The sequence below is a fragment of the Bombina bombina genome, chromosome 3 (assembly GCF_027579735.1).
Source record: "Bombina bombina isolate aBomBom1 chromosome 3, aBomBom1.pri, whole genome shotgun sequence".
Lineage (NCBI taxonomy): Eukaryota > Metazoa > Chordata > Amphibia > Anura > Bombinatoridae > Bombina > Bombina bombina.
The window spans coordinates 1,130,101,596-1,130,119,208 of NC_069501.1; the positions used below are offsets into that span (position 1 = coordinate 1,130,101,596).

The 17,613-nt window shown below is 42.9% G+C and overlaps 1 protein-coding gene across 1 annotated transcript in view; it reads left to right on the forward strand.

Moving 5' to 3' along the window:
* MTMR6 (myotubularin related protein 6) overlaps nt 1-17,613 on the forward strand; it is a 205,516-nt gene that overhangs the window by 131,199 nt on the left and 56,704 nt on the right. The window lies entirely within an intron of this gene.

Sequence of the window (17,613 nt, forward strand, 5' to 3'; positions counted from 1 at the left end):
ATTTCCCATGTGGTTTTTTTTTTCTGATAACCTATTGACATCATCCTCATGACAAGCAGGTTAGAGATAGATAGCAGGAAGGGAGATGCCACTTTGCCTTGAGAGGGAATGGAGGAAATGAGAGCAGGGAGGGGGGAGACTACCAACAGAGTCAGACACAGCTACTTTGAGTCTTTGATTAGCATAGATTCATGTAACGGAGTGTGAACAGCTTCAAACATCTAAGGCACTACTGACAGCATATAATGAATGTTTGTTACTCACGAGTCACGCTGTCTCCAGGGTCCTGTTCTAACTCCACTAACATACTTCCTACAGCAGCGCAGCACGCAGTGTAAAATGATTCTGCTGACCTCTGTCTTAGATGCAATAATAAATTTAGGGTTTTTGAAGGCAAGTGTCAGGGGTTTTTATGAATGAACTAAGGCTATAGTAACTGCCGGGTACCTCCTTGCTGTGCCTCATCCTTTCCCTCAGCGTCCTCTGCTAACAGGGCAGGTCAACCAGTTTAGCTAGAGAAGGAGCCAGTCTCATGGCTCTCTGTAGTCAAACTTATCATAGCGGTAGCGTTTTATTTCAGTAATTCAGAACAGTAAAATCTAAGCCATAGAAGAACAGGACACAGCAAAACACTGTACTTTTTAACTAGAACCGTGTTTTGCTTTGCCTTGTTCTCTGCCTTATATTTTACTTAACTGGAATAAAAGCCACTTTTTCACTTATGTCATTTCATTGATTCCGCTAATAAACAGTGTCAATAGGGGGCGCTTAATTAGAAATAGCTCAGGACAGAAAAAACAAAACCAAAGCTGCTTTGGTTTTGTTTTTCCTGTCCTGAGCTATTGCTAAATAAGCAGACAAGTAGTGTTTTTGACAATGGAGGGTGGGGGTCAAACACCACGTGGCACTGGCTCTATTTTATCCCTGATACTAATCAGCCTGCTTTTACACTGCACGGTGCTGCTGGGCAGAGAGAGACTGTAGATGAGATGGCTGCACAGGGACTGTGCTGCTAACTCTCACTGTGGGCTGTCGTAATGAGCATAGGAGTAGGACATATAAAAAAACATGTTGTGACCGGGCTACTTGTTAACACTCACAGTTTCAGCAGCTAGAAGTTCAGTCTGTTAAGGCAACGCATTAAACATCTCTTCTGTTCTCTGGGCCAGTTCTAACTGCAGCTACACAAGGCATCCTAGCGGCAAACTCCTCCCCCCCTTTCAAAAGCCCTCTCATAAAATTTAATATTACTTGGTAGTTACGGCGTAACTGTTACGCCCCTGCCTCCTCTCCTCCCACACACATAGTCAGCTCAGCTCTTAGTGTGCGAGTGTCACGTGACAGCTGGCTCCCGCACACTAAGAGCTGTGCGAACAGGAAGGCTATGGGGCTGGCCTGTAGGTGTCGCTGCAGTCAATGCAGTTTTAAAGTGGAAAGTGATTTTGCCTATACTTCTATATATCGCACGTGCGATACATAGAAGTATAGGCAAAACAGCCCTTTCCACTTTCAGGTTTCATCAGCCTAATATGCATGATGATGATAGTTACACTGCACAGTCTCACAGTCACAGACACAGACACCACACAGGAAAATAATACATTTATAAATAAATATAATATAAAATAATATAAATAAAAAATAAAAATAAAATTTTTCATAATTTTTTTTTCTCATTTTTTTTTCTTCTGCTCATTTCCCCCCCCTCCTCTGCCCCCTGGGGGTTCACGTGCGACAGTGCACATATGGAGGAGCCTCCACTGTGGACAGATCACCATCGTTTAATTCAGGGGGGCTTCTTTTGTTCTTCCGACCTGGACTATAATCTCAACAGATGCAAGTCTTACAGGTTGGGGAGCTGTGTGGGGGTCTCTGACGGCGCAAGGGGTTTGGGAATCTCAGGAGGTGAGATTACCGATCAATATTTTGGAACTCAGTGCAATTTTCAGAGCTCTTCAGTCTTGGCCTCTTCTGAAGAGAGAATCGTTCATTTGTTTTCAGACAGACAATGTCACAACTGTGGCATACATCAATCATCAAGGAGGGACTCACAGTCCTCTGGCTATGAAAGAAGTATCTCGAATTCTGGTTTGGGCGGAATCCAGCTCCTGTCTAATCTCTGCGGTTCATATCCCAGGTATAGACAATTGGGAAGCGGATTATCTCAGTCGCTAAACGTTGCATCCGGGCGAATGGTCTCTTCACCCAGAGGTATTTCTTCAGATTGTTCAAATGTGGGAACTCCCAGAAATAGATCTGATGGCTTCTCATCTAAACAACAAACTTCCCAGGTATCTGTCCAGATCCCGGGATCCTCAGGCGGAGGCAGTGGATGCATTATCACTTCCTTGGAAGTATCATCCTGCCTATATCTTTCCGCCTCTAGTTCTTCTTCCAAGAGTAATCTCCAAGATTCTGAAGGAATGCTCGTTTGTTCTGCTGGTAGCTCCAGCATGGCCTCACAGGTTTTGGTATGCGGATCTTGTCCGGATGGCCTCTTGCCAGCCGTGGACTCTTCCGTTAAGACCAGACCTTCTGTCGCAAGGTCCTTTCTTCCATCAGGATCTCAAATCCTTAAATTTAAAGGTATGGAGATTGAACGCTTGATTCTTGGTCAAAGAGGTTTTTCTGACTCTGTGATTAATACTATGTTACAGGCTCGTAAATCTGTATCTAGAGAGATATATTATAGAGTCTGGAAGACTTATATTTCTTGGATTTTACAGTTTCTTCAGGATGGTTTAGATAAAGGTTTGTCCGCAAGTTCCTTGAAAGGACAAATCTCTGCTCTTTCTGTTCTTTTTCACAGAAAGATTGCTAATCTTCCTGATATTCATTGTTTTGTACAAGTTTTGGTTCGTATAAAACCTGTCATTAAGTCTATTTCTCCTCCTTGGAGTTTGAATTTGGTTCTGGGGGCTCTTCAAGCTCCTCCTTTTGAACCCATGCATTCATTGGACATTAAATTACTTTCTTGGAAAGTTTTGTTCCTTTTGGCCATCTCTTCTGCCAGAAGAGTCTCTGAATTATCTGCTCTTTCTTGTGAGTCTCCTTTTCTGATTTTTCATCAGGATAAGGCGGTGTTGCGAACTTCTTTTGAATTTTTACCTAAGGTTGTGAATTCCAACAACATTAGTAGAGAAATTGTGGTTCCTTCATTATGTCCTAATCCTAAGAATTCTAAGGAGAAATCGTTGCATTTCTCCAACATAGGTGTGTCCGGTCCACGGCGTCATCCTTACTTGTGGGATATTCTCTTCCCCAACAGGAAATGGCAAAGAGCCCAGCAAAGCTGGTCACATGATCCCTCCTAGGCTCCGCCTTCCCCAGTCATTCTCTTTGCCGTTGCACAGGCAACATCTCCACGGAGATGGCTTAGAGTTTTTTGGTGTTTAAATGTAGTTTTATTCTTCAATCAAGAGTTTGTTATTTTAAAATAGTGCTGGTATGTACTATTTACTCTGAAACAGAAAAGAGATGAAGATTTCTGTTTGTAAGAGGAAGATGATTTTAGCAACCGTTACTAAAATCGATGGCTGTTTCCACACAGGACTGTTGAGATGAAGTAACTTCAGTTGGGGGAAACAGTGTGCAGTCTTTGCTTCTTGAGGTATGACACATTTCTAACAAGACTTGGTAATGCTGGAAGCTGTCATTTTCCCTATGGGATCCGGTAAGCCATTTTCTTAGTTTAATTATAAGAATAAAGGGCTTCACAAGGGCTTTAAAGACTGGTAGACATTTTTCTGGGCTAAAACGATTACTTTATAAGCATGTTTAATGGATTATAACTTTGAAGAGTTATTTTAATCTGGGAATTGTATTAAAAAAACGGCAGGCACTGTATTGGACACCTTTTTCACTGGGGGCCTTTCCTAGTCATAGGCAGAGCCTCATTTTCGCGCCACTAATGCGCAGTTGTTTTTGGAAAGCAAGGCATGCAGATGCATGTGTGAGGAGCTCAGATCCACTGAAAAAGCCTATTGAAGGCGTCATTTGGTATCGTATTCCCCTCTGGGCTTGGTTGGGTCTCAGCAAAGCAGATACCAGGGACTGTATAGGGGTTAAATGTAAAAACGGCTCCGGTTCCGTTATTTTAAGAGTTAAAGCTTTCAAATTTGGTGTGCAATACTTTTAAGGCTTTAAGACACTGTGGTGTAATTTTGGTGAATTTTGAACAATTCCTTCATACTTTTTCACATATTCAGTAATAAAGTGTGTTCAGTTTAAAATTTAAAGTGACAGTAACGGTTTTATTTTAAAACGTTTTTTGTGCTTTGTTATCAAGTTTATGCCTATTAACATGTCTGAACCATCAGATAGACGATGTTCTGTATGTTCGGAAGCCAAGGTTCCTCTCCATTTAAATATATGTGATGAATGTGATAAACAAAGTAGGGACAATGATGCCACTGATAATAATGTTGCCCAAAATGATTCCTTAAGTGAGGGGAGTAAGCATGGTACTGCATCATCTCCTTCTATGTCTACCCAAGTCTTGCCCACTCAGGAGGTCCCTAGTTCATCTAGTGCGCCAATCCTCCTTACTATGCAACAATTAACGGCTGTAATGGATAATTCTATTAAAAACATTTTAGCCAAAATGCCCACTTATCAGCGAAAGCGCGACTGCTCTGTTTTAGATACTGAAGAGCATGAGGACGCTGATGATAATGGTTCTGACATGCCCTTACACCAGTCTGAAGGGAGGTTTTGTCTGAGGGAGAAATTTCAGATTCAGGAAAAATTTCTCAACAAGCTGAACCTGACGTTATTACATTCAAATTTAAATTGGAACATCTCCGCGCTCTGCTTAAGGAGGTGTTATCTACTCTGGATGATTGTGACAATTTGGTCATTCCAGAGAAATTATGTAAGATGGACAAGTTCCTAGAGGTCCCGGTGCCCCCCGAAGCTTTTCCTATACCCAAGCGGGTGGCGGACATTGTAAATAAAGAATGGGAAAGGCCCGGCATACCTTTTGTCCCTCCCCCTATATTTAAGAAATTATTTCCTATGGTCAACCCCAGGAAGGACTTATGGCAGACAGTCCCCAAGGTCGAGGGGGCGGTTTCTACTCTAAACAAACGCACTACTATCCCTATAGAAGATAGTTGTGCTTTGAAAGATCCTATGGATAAAAAATTAGAGGGTTTGCTTAAAAAGATGTTTGTTCAGCAAGGTTACCTTCTACAACCAATTTCCTGCATTGTTCCTGTCACTACAGCAGCGTGTTTCTGGTTCGAAGAACTAGAAAAGTCGCTCAATAAAGAATCTTCTTATGAGGAGGTTATGGACAGAGTTCATGCACTTAAATTGGCTAACTCTTTTACCTTAGACGCCACTTTGCAATTAGCTAGATTAGCGGCGAAAAATTCAGGTTTTGCTATTGTGGCGCGCAGAGCGCTTTGGCTAAAGTCTTGGTCAGCGGATGTGTCCTCCAAGAACAAATTGCTTAACATCCCTTTCAAGGGGAAAACGCTGTTTGGCCCTGACTTGAAAGAGATTATTTCAGACATCACTGGGGGAAAGGGCCACGCCCTTCCTCAGGATAGGTCTTTTAAGGCTAAAAATAAACCAAATTTTCGTCCCTTTCGCAGAAACGGACCAGCCTCAAATTCTACATCCTCTAAGCAAGAGGGTAATTTCTTCTGTTATGTGTGATCAGTCCACGGGTCATCATTACTTCTGGGATATAACTCCTCCCCAACAGGAAATGCAAGAGGATTCACCCAGCAGAGCTGCATATAGCTCCTCCCCTCTACGTCACTCCCAGTCATTCTCTTGCACCCAGCAACTAGATAGGATGTGTGAGAGGACTATGGTGATTATACTTAGTTTTTATAACTTCAATCAAAAGTTTGTTATTTTACAATAGCACCGGAGCGTGTTATTGCCTCTCTGGCAGAGTTTGAAGAAGAATCTACCAGAGTTTTTACTATGATTTTAACCGGAGTAGTTAAGATCATATTGCTGTTTCTCGGCCATCTGAGGGAGGTAAAAGCTTCAGATCAGGGGACAGCGGGCAGATGAATCTGCATTGAGGTATGTAGCAGTTTTTATTTTCTGAATGGAATTGATGAGAAAATCCTGCCATACCGTTATAATGACATGTATGTATACTCTACACTTCAGTATTCTGGGGATGGTATTTCACCGGAATTACTCTGTTAAAAGTACATTAAACCTTTTAATAGGTATTTATTATGTTAAACGTTTTTGCTGGAATGTAGAATCGTTTGCATTTTCTGAGGTACTGAGTGAATAAATATTTGGGCATTATTTTTCCACTTGGCAGTTGCTTGTTTTAATTGTGACAGTTTCGTTTCTCTCTCACTGCTGTGTGTGAGGGGGAGGGGCCGTTTTTGGCGCTCTTTGCTACGCATCAAAAAATTCCAGTCAGTTACTCTTGTATTTCCTGCATGATCCGGTTCATCTCTAACAGATCTCAGGGGTCTTCAAACTTCTTTGGAGGGAGGTAGATTCTCTCAGCAGAGCTGTGAGACTTATATATTGACTGTGATTAAAAACGTTGCTCTGTAATTTTTATGTTTCAAATTTAATTATTGTTACTTTACTAATGGGAACAAACCTTTGCTAAAAGTTGTGTTGTTTTTAAGGATTGATGCTATAACTGTCTTTCAGTTCATTATTTCAACTGTCATTTAATCGTTTAGTGCTCTTTGAGGCACAGTACGTTTTTGTTAAATAAGATTGTAACCAAGTTGCAAGTTTATTGCTAGTGTGTTAAACATGTCTGATTCAGAGGAAGATATCTGTGTCATTTGTTCCAATGCCAAGGTGGAGCCCAATAGAAATTTATGTACTAACTGTATTGATGCTACTTTAAATAAAAGCCAATGTTTGTTCAGCAAGGTTACCTTCTACAACCAATTTCCTGCATTGTTCCTGTCACTACAGCAGCGTGTTTCTGGTTCGAAGAACTAGAAAAGTCGCTCAATAAAGAATCTTCTTATGAGGAGGTTATGGACAGAGTTCATGCACTTAAATTGGCTAACTCTTTTACCTTAGACGCCACTTTGCAATTAGCTAGATTAGCGGCGAAAAATTCAGGTTTTGCTATTGTGGCGCGCAGAGCGCTTTGGCTAAAGTCTTGGTCAGCGGATGTGTCCTCCAAGAACAAATTGCTTAACATCCCTTTCAAGGGGAAAACGCTGTTTGGCCCTGACTTGAAAGAGATTATTTCAGACATCACTGGGGGAAAGGGCCACGCCCTTCCTCAGGATAGGTCTTTTAAGGCTAAAAATAAACCAAATTTTCGTCCCTTTCGCAGAAACGGACCAGCCTCAAATTCTACATCCTCTAAGCAAGAGGGTAATTTCTTCTGTTATGTGTGATCAGTCCACGGGTCATCATTACTTCTGGGATATAACTCCTCCCCAACAGGAAATGCAAGAGGATTCACCCAGCAGAGCTGCATATAGCTCCTCCCCTCTACGTCACTCCCAGTCATTCTCTTGCACCCAGCAACTAGATAGGATGTGTGAGAGGACTATGGTGATTATACTTAGTTTTTATAACTTCAATCAAAAGTTTGTTATTTTACAATAGCACCGGAGCGTGTTATTGCCTCTCTGGCAGAGTTTGAAGAAGAATCTACCAGAGTTTTTACTATGATTTTAACCGGAGTAGTTAAGATCATATTGCTGTTTCTCGGCCATCTGAGGGAGGTAAAAGCTTCAGATCAGGGGACAGCGGGCAGATGAATCTGCATTGAGGTATGTAGCAGTTTTTATTTTCTGAATGGAATTGATGAGAAAATCCTGCCATACCGTTATAATGACATGTATGTATACTCTACACTTCAGTATTCTGGGGATGGTATTTCACCGGAATTACTCTGTTAAAAGTACATTAAACCTTTTAATAGGTATTTATTATGTTAAACGTTTTTGCTGGAATGTAGAATCGTTTGCATTTTCTGAGGTACTGAGTGAATAAATATTTGGGCATTATTTTTCCACTTGGCAGTTGCTTGTTTTAATTGTGACAGTTTCGTTTCTCTCTCACTGCTGTGTGTGAGGGGGAGGGGCCGTTTTTGGCGCTCTTTGCTACGCATCAAAAAATTCCAGTCAGTTACTCTTGTATTTCCTGCATGATCCGGTTCATCTCTAACAGATCTCAGGGGTCTTCAAACTTCTTTGGAGGGAGGTAGATTCTCTCAGCAGAGCTGTGAGACTTATATATTGACTGTGATTAAAAACGTTGCTCTGTAATTTTTATGTTTCAAATTTAATTATTGTTACTTTACTAATGGGAACAAACCTTTGCTAAAAGTTGTGTTGTTTTTAAGGATTGATGCTATAACTGTCTTTCAGTTCATTATTTCAACTGTCATTTAATCGTTTAGTGCTCTTTGAGGCACAGTACGTTTTTGTTAAATAAGATTGTAACCAAGTTGCAAGTTTATTGCTAGTGTGTTAAACATGTCTGATTCAGAGGAAGATATCTGTGTCATTTGTTCCAATGCCAAGGTGGAGCCCAATAGAAATTTATGTACTAACTGTATTGATGCTACTTTAAATAAAAGCCAATTTGTACAAATTGAACAAATTTCACCAAACAGCGAGGGGAGAGTTATGCCGACTAACTCGCTTCACGTGTCAGTACCTGCATCTCCCGCCCGGGAGGTACGTGATATTATGGCGCCTAGTACATCTGGGCGGCCATTACAGATAACATTACAAGATATGGCTACTGTTATGACTGAAGTTTTGGCTAAATTACCAGAACTAAGAGGCAAGCGTGATCACTCTGGGGTGAGAACAGAGTGCGCTGATAATACTAGGGCCATGTCTGATACTGCGTCACAGCTTGCAGAACATGAGGACGGAGAGCTTCATTCTGTGGGTGATGGTTCTGATCCAAACAGATTGGATTCAGATATTTCAAATTTTAAATTTAAATTGGAGAACCTCCGTGTATTACTAGGGGAGGTTTTAGCGGCTCTTAATGATTGTAACACTGTTGCAATACCAGAAAAATTGTGTAGGTTGGATAAATACTTTGCGGTACCGGCGAGTACTGACGTTTTTCCTATACCTAAGAGACTAACTGAAATTGTTACTAAGGAGTGGGATAGACCCGGTGTGCCGTTCTCACCCCCTCCAATATTTAGAAAGATGTTTCCAATAGACGCCACCACACGGGACTTATGGCAAACGGTCCCTAAGGTGGAGGGAGCAGTTTCTACTTTAGCTAAGCGTACCACTATCCCGGTGGAGGATAGCTGTGCTTTTTCAGATCCAATGGATAAAAAATTAGAGGGTTACCTTAAGAAAATGTTTGTTCAACAAGGTTTTATATTGCAACCCCTTGCATGCATCGCGCCGATTACGGCTGCGGCAGCATTTTGGATTGAGTCTCTGGAAGAGAACCTTAGTTCAGCTACGCTGGACGACATTACGGACAGGCTTAGAGTCCTTAAACTAGCTAATTCATTCATTTCGGAAGCCGTAGTACATTTAACCAAACTTACGGCTAAGAACTCAGGATTCGCCATTCAGGCACGTAGGGCGCTGTGGCTAAAATCCTGGTCAGCTGATGTAACTTCTAAGTCCAAATTACTTAATATACCTTTCAAGGGGCAAACTTTATTTGGGCCCGGTTTGAAAGAAATTATCGCTGACATTACAGGAGGTAAGGGCCACGCCCTGCCTCAAGACAAAGCCAAAGCTAAGGCTAGACAGTCTAATTTTCGTCCCTTTCGGAATTTCAAAGCAGGAGCAGCATCAACTTCCACTGCACCAAAACAGGAAGGAGCTGTTGCTCGTTACAGACAAGGCTGGAAACCTAACCAGTCCTGGAACAAGGGCAAGCAGGCCAGGAAACCTGCTGCTGCCCCAAAGACAGCATGAACCGAGGGCCCCCGATCCGGGACCGGATCTAGTGGGGGGCAGACTCTCTCTCTTCGCCCAGGCCTGGGCAAGAGATGTTCAGGATCCCTGGGCGCTAGAGATCATATCTCAGGGATACCTTCTAGACTTCAAATTCTCTCCCCCAAGAGGGAGATTTCATCTGTCAAGGTTGTCAACAAACCAGATAAAGAAAGAAGCGTTTCTACGCTGTGTACAAGATCTGTTATTAATGGGAGTGATCCATCCGGTTCCGCGGTCGGAACAAGGACAAGGGTTTTACTCAAACCTGTTTGTGGTTCCCAAAAAAGAGGGAACTTTCAGGCCAATCTTGGATTTAAAGATCCTAAACAAATTCCTAAGAGTTCCATCGTTCAAAATGGAAACTATTCGGACAATCTTACCCATGATCCAAAAGGGTCAGTACATGACCACAGTGGATTTAAAGGATGCTTACCTTCACATACCGATTCACAAAGATCATTACCGGTATCTAAGGTTTGCCTTCTTAGACAGGCATTACCAGTTTGTAGCTCTTCCATTCGGATTGGCTACGGCTCCAAGAATCTTCACAAAGGTTCTGGGTGCCCTTCTGGCGGTACTAAGACCGCGAGGAATTTCGGTAGCTCCGTACCTAGACGACATTCTGATACAAGCTTCAAGCTTTCAAACTGCCAAGTCTCATACAGAGTTAGTTCTGGCATTTCTAAGGTCGCATGGATGGAAAGTGAACGAAAAGAAGAGTTCTCTTTTTCCTCTCACAAGAGTTCCATTCTTGGGGACTCTTATAGATTCTGTAGAAATGAAGATTTATCTGACAGAAGACAGATTAACAAAGCTTCTAAATGCATGCCGTGTCCTTCATTCCATTCAACTCCCGTCAGTAGCTCAATGCATGGAGGTGATCGGCTTAATGGTAGCAGCAATGGACATAGTACCCTTTGCACGTCTACATCTCAGACCGCTGCAATTGTGCATGCTGAGTCAGTGGAATGGGGATTACTCAGACTTGTCCCCTACTCTGAATCTGGATCAAGAGACCAGAAACTCTCTTCTATGGTGGCTTTCTCGGCCACATCTGTCCAGGGGGATGCCATTCAGCAGGCCGGACTGGACAATTGTAACAACAGACGCCAGCCTACTAGGTTGGGGCGCTGTCTGGAATTCTCTGAAGGCTCAGGGACAATGGAATCAGGAGGAAAGTCTCCTGCCAATAAACATTCTGGAATTAAGAGCAGTTCTCCATGCCCTTCTGGCTTGGCCACAGTTAAAAACTCGGGGGTTCATCAGGTTTCAGTCGGACAACATCACGACTGTAGCTTACATCAACCATCAAGGAGGGACAAGAAGCTCCCTAGCAATGATGGAAGTATCAAAGATAATTCGCTGGGCAGAGTCTCACTCTTGCCACCTGTCAGCAATCCACATCCCGGGAGTGGAGAACTGGGAGGCGGATTTCTTGAGTTGCCAGACTTTTCATCCGGGGGAGTGGGAACTTCATCCGGAGGTCTTTGCCCAAATACTTCGACGTTGGGGCAAACCAGAGATAGATCTCATGGCGTCTCGCCAGAACGCCAAACTTCCTCGCTACGGGTCCAGATCCAGGGATCCGGGAGCGGTTCTGATAGATGCCTTGACAGCACCTTGGAACTTCGGGATGGCTTATGTGTTTCCACCCTTCCCGCTGCTTCCTCGATTGATTGCCAAAATCAAACAGGAGAGAGCATCAGTGATTCTAATAGCGCCTGCATGGCCACGCAGGACTTGGTATGCAGATCTAGTGGACATGTCATCCTGTCCGCCTTGGTCTCTACCTCTAAGACAGGACCTTCTGATACAGGGTCCATTCAAACATCAAAATCTAACTTCTCTGAAGCTGACTGCTTGGAAATTGAACGCTTGATTTTATCAAAACGTGGTTTTTCTGAGTCGGTTATTGATACCCTGATACAGGCTAGGAAGCCTGTTACCAGAAGGATTTACCATAAGATATGGCGTAAATACCTATACTGGTGCGAATCCAAAGGTTACTCCTGGAGTAAGGTTAGGATTCCTAGGATATTGTCCTTTCTACAAGAAGGTTTAGAAAAGGGTTTATCGGCTAGCTCATTAAAGGGACAGATCTCAGCTCTGTCCATCTTGTTACACAGGCGTCTGTCAGAAAATCCAGACGTCCAGGCCTTTTGTCAGGCTTTAGCTAGGATCAAGCCTGTGTTTAAAACTGTTGCTCCGCCATGGAGTTTAAACTTAGTTCTTAACGTTTTACAGGGTGTTCCGTTTGAACCCCTTCATTCCATTGATATAAAATTGTTATCTTGGAAAGTTCTGTTTTTAATGGCTATTTCCTCGGCTCGAAGAGTCTCTGAGTTATCAGCCTTACATTGTGATTCTCCTTATCTGATTTTTCACTCAGACAAGGTAGTTTTGCGTACTAAACCTGGGTTCTTACCTAAGGTAGTCACTAACAGGAATATCAATCAAGAGATTGTTGTTCCATCCTTGTGTCCAAATCCTTCTTCAAAGAAGGAACGTCTTCTACACAATCTGGATGTAGTTCGTGCCCTCAAGTTCTACTTGCAGGCAACTAAGGATTTTCGACAAACGTCTTCCCTGTTTGTCGTGTACTCTGGTCAGAGGAGAGGTCATAAGGCTTCGGCTACCTCTCTCTCCTTCTGGCTTCGTAGCATAATTCGTTTAGCCTATGAGACTGCTGGACAGCAGCCTCCTGAAAGAATTACAGCTCATTCTACTAGAGCTGTGGCTTCCACTTGGGCCTTTAAGAATGAGGCCTCTGTTGAACAGATTTGCAAGGCTGCAACTTGGTCTTCGCTTCATACTTTTTCCAAATTTTACAAATTTGACACTTTTGCTTCTTCGGAGGCTATTTTTGGGAGAAAGGTTCTTCAGGCAGTGGTTCCTTCTGTATAATGAGCCTGCCTATCCCTCCCGTCATCCGTGTACTTTTGCTTTGGTATTGGTATCCCAGAAGTAATGATGACCCGTGGACTGATCACACATAACAGAAGAAAACATAATTTATGCTTACCTGATAAATTCCTTTCTTCTGTTGTGTGATCAGTCCACGGCCCGCCCTGTTTTAAGGCAGGTAAATATCTTTTAAATTATACTCCAGTCACCACTTCACCCTTGGTTTCTCCTTTCTCGTTGATTCTTGGTCGAATGACTGGGAGTGACGTAGAGGGGAGGAGCTATATGCAGCTCTGCTGGGTGAATCCTCTTGCATTTCCTGTTGGGGAGGAGTTATATCCCAGAAGTAATGATGACCCGTGGACTGATCACACAACAGAAGAAAGGAATTTATCAGGTAAGCATAAATTATGTTACTTCTCAAACCAAGCCAGCCTGGAGACCGATGCAAGGCTGGAACAAAGGTAAGCAGGCCAAGAAGCCTGCTCCCGCTACTAAAACAGCATGAGATGTTGGCCCCCGATCCGGGACCGGATCTGGTGGGGGGCAGACTCTCTCTCTTCGCTCAGGCTTGGGCAAGAGATGTTCAGGATCCTTGGGCGCTAGAAATAGTTTCTCAAGGTTATCTCCTGGAATTCAAGGAACTGCCCCCAAGGGGAAGGTTCCACAGGTCTCAATTGTCTTCAGACCAAATAAAAAGACAGGCATTCTTACATTGTGTAGAAGACCTGTTAAAAATGGGAGTGATTCATCCTGTTCCATTAGGAGAACAAGGGATGGGGTTTTACTCCAATCTGTTCATAGTTCCCAAAAAAGAGGGAACATTCAGACCAATTTTGGATCTCAAGATCCTAAACAAATTTCTCAGGGTTCCGTCGTTCAAAATGGAAACCATTCGGACAATTCTTCCTACCATCCAGGAAGGTCAATTCATGACCACGGTGGATTTAAAGGATGCGTATCTACATATTCCTATCCACAAGGAACATCATCGGTTCCTAAGGTTCGCCTTTCTGGACAAGCATTACCAGTTTGTGGCACTTCCATTCGGATTAGCCACTGCTCCAAGAATTTTCACAAAGGTACTAGGGTCCCTTCTAGCGGTGCTAAGGCCAAGGGGCATTGCAGTAGTACCTTACTTGGACGACATACTGATTCAAGCGTCGTCTCTACCACAAGCAAAGGCTCATACGGACATTGTCCTAGCCTTTCTCAGATCTCACGGGTGGAAAGTGAACGTAGAGAAAAGTTCTCTATTCCCGTCAACAAGAGTTCCCTTCTTGGGAACAATAATAGACTCCTTAGAAATGAAGATTTTTCTGACAGAGGCCAGAAAATCAAAACTTCTAAGCTCTTGTCAAGTACTTCATTCTGTTCTTCTTCCTTCCATAGCGCAGTGCATGGAAGTAATAGGTTTGATGGTTGCGGCAATGGACATAGTTCCTTTTGCGCGAATTCATCTAAGACCATTACAACTGTGCATGCTCAGACAGTGGAATGGGGATTATACAGACTTGTCTCCGACGATCCAAGTAGATCAGAGGACCAGAGATTCACTCCGTTGGTGGCTGACCCTGGACAACCTGTCACAAGGGATGAGCTTCCGCAGACCAGAATGGGTCATTGTCACGACCGACGCCAGTCTGGTGGGCTGGGGCGCGGTCTGGGAACCCCTGAAAGCTCAGGGTCTATGGTCTCGGGAAGAATCTCTTCTCCCGATAAACATTTTGGAACTGAGAGCGATATTCAATGCTCTCAAGGCTTGGCCTCAACTAGCAAAGGCCAAATTCATAAGATTTCAATCAGACAACATGACGACTGTTGCATACATCAACCATCAGGGGGGAACAAGGAGTTCCCTGGCGATGGAAGAAGTGACCAAAATAATTCAATGGGCGGAGAATCACTCCTGCCACTTGTCTGCAATCCACATCCCAGGAGTGGAAAATTGGGAAGCGGATTTTCTGAGTCGTCAGACATTTCATCCGGGGGAGTGGGAACTCCATCCGGAAATCTTTGCCCAAATAACTCAATTATGGGGCATTCCAGACATGGATCTGATGGCGTCTCGTCAGAACTTCAAGGTTCCTTGCTACGGGTCCAGATCCAGGGATCCCAAGGCGACTCTAGTCGATGCACTAGTAGCGCCCTGGACCTTCAACCTAGCTTATGTATTCCCACCGTTTCCTCTCATTCCCAGGCTGATAGCCAGGATCAATCAGGAGAGGGCTTCGGTGATCTTGATAGCTCCTGCGTGGCCACGCAGAACTTGGTATGCAGACCTGGTGAATATGTCATCGGCTCCACCATGGAAGCTACCTTTGAGACAGGACCTTCTTGTTCAAGGTCCGTTCGAACATCCGAATCTGGCCTCACTCCAACTGACTGCTTGGAGATTGAACGCTTGATTTTATCAAAGCGTGGGTTCTCAGATTCTGTCATTGATACTCTTATTCAGGCTAGAAAGCCTGTAACTAGGAAAATTTACCATAAAATATGGAAAAAATATATCTGTTGGTGCGAATCTAAAGGATTCCCATGGAACAAGATAAAAATTCCTAAGATTCTATCCTTTCTACAAGAGGGTTTGGAGAAAGGATTATCTGCAAGTTCTTTGAAGGGACAGATTTCTGCTTTATCTGTTTTACTTCACAAAAAGCTGGCGGCTGTGCCAGATGTTCAAGCTTTTGTTCAGGCTCTGGTTAGAATCAAGCCTGTTTACAAACCTTTGACTCCTCCTTGGAGTCTCAATTTAGTTCTTTCAGTTCTTCAAGGGGTTCCGTTTGAACCCTTACATTCCGTAGATATTAAGTTATTATCTTGGAAAGTTTTGTTTTTGGTTGCAATTTCTTCTGCTAGAAGAGTTTCAGAGTTATCTGCTCTGCAGTGTTCTTCTCCTTATCTGGTGTTCCATGCAGATAAGGTGGTTTTGCGTACTAAACCTGGTTTTCTTCCGAAAGTTGTTTCTAACAAAAATATTAACCAGGAGATAGTTGTGCCTTCTTTGTGTCCGAATCCAGTTTCAAAGAAGGAACGTTTGTTGCACAATTTGGATGTAGTTCGTGCTCTAAAATTCTATTTAGAGGCTACAAAGGATTTCAGACAAACATCTTCCTTGTTTGTCGTTTATTCTGGTAAAAGGAGAGGTCAAAAAGCAACTTCTACCTCTCTCTCTTTTTGGCTTAAAAGCATCATCCGATTGGCTTATGAGACTGCCGGACGGCAGCCTCCTGAAAGAATCACAGCTCACTCCACTAGGGCTGTGGCTTCCACGTGGGCCTTCAAGAACGAGGCTTCTGTTGATCAGATATGTAAGGCAGCGACTTGGTCTTCACTGCACACTTTTACCAAATTTTACAAATTTGATACTTTTGCTTCTTCGGAGGCTATTTTTGGGAGAAAGGTTTTGCAAGCCGTGGTGCCTTCCATCTAGGTGACCTGATTTGCTCCCTCCCATCATCCGTGTCCTAAAGCTTTGGTATTGGTTCCCACAAGTAAGGATGACGCCGTGGACCGGACACACCTATGTTGGAGAAAACAGAATTTATGCTTACCTGATAAATTACTTTCTCCAACGGTGTGTCCGGTCCACGGCCCGCCCTGGTTTTTTAATCAGGTCTGATGAATTATTTTCTCTAACTACAGTCACCACGGTATCATATGATTTCTCCTATGCATATTCCTCCTTTACGTCGGTCGAATGACTGGGGAAGGCGGAGCCTAGGAGGGATCATGTGACCAGCTTTGCTGGGCTCTTTGCCATTTCCTGTTGGGGAAGAGAATATCCCACAAGTAAGGATGACGCCGTGGACCGGACACACCGTTGGAGAAAGTAATTTATCAGGTAAGCATAAATTCTGTTTCTTTGGATGTTGTTAGAGCTTTGAAATATTATGTTGAAGCTACTAAGTCTTTCCGAAAGACTTCTAGTCTATTTGTCATCTTTTCCGGTTCTAGAAAAGGTCAGAAAGCTTCTGCCATTTCTTTGGCATCTTGGTTGAAATCCTTAATTCACCATGCTTATGTCGAGTCGGGTAAAACTCCGCTTCAAAGGATTACAGCTCATTCTACTAGGTCAGTTTCTACTTCCTGGGCGTTTAGGAATGAGGCTTCGGTTGATCAGATTTGCAAAGCAGCAACTTGGTCCTCTTTGCATACTTTTACTAAATTCTACCATTTTGATGTGTTTTCTTCTTCTGAAGCAGTTTTTGGTAGAAAAGTACTTCAGGCAGCCGTTTCAGTTTGAATCTTCTGCTTATGTTTTCATTAAACTTTATTTTTGGTGTGGATTATTTTCAGCAGGAATTGGCTGTCTTTATTTTATCCCTCCCTCTCTAGTGACTCTTGCGTGGAAAGATCCACATCTTGGGTAGTCATTATCCCATACGTCACTAGCTCATGGACTCTTGCTAATTACATGAAAGAAAACATAATTTATGTAAGAACTTACCTGATAAATTCATTTCTTTCATATTAGCAAGAGTCCATGAGGCCCACCCTTTTTGTGGTGGTTATGATTTTTTTTGTATAAAGCACAACTATTCCAATTCCTTATTTTATATGCTTTCCCACTTTTTTTATCACCCCACTTCTTGGCTATTCGTTAAACTGATTTGTGGGTGTGGTGAGGGGTGTATTTGTAGGCATTTTGAGGTTTGGGAAACTTTGCCCCTCCTGGTAGGAATGTATATCCCATACGTCACTAGCTCATGGACTCTTGCTAATATGAAAGAAATGAATTTATCAGGTAAGTTCTTACATAAATTATGTTATTAATGTAACTTTGTTATAAATACAATATGACCAAATA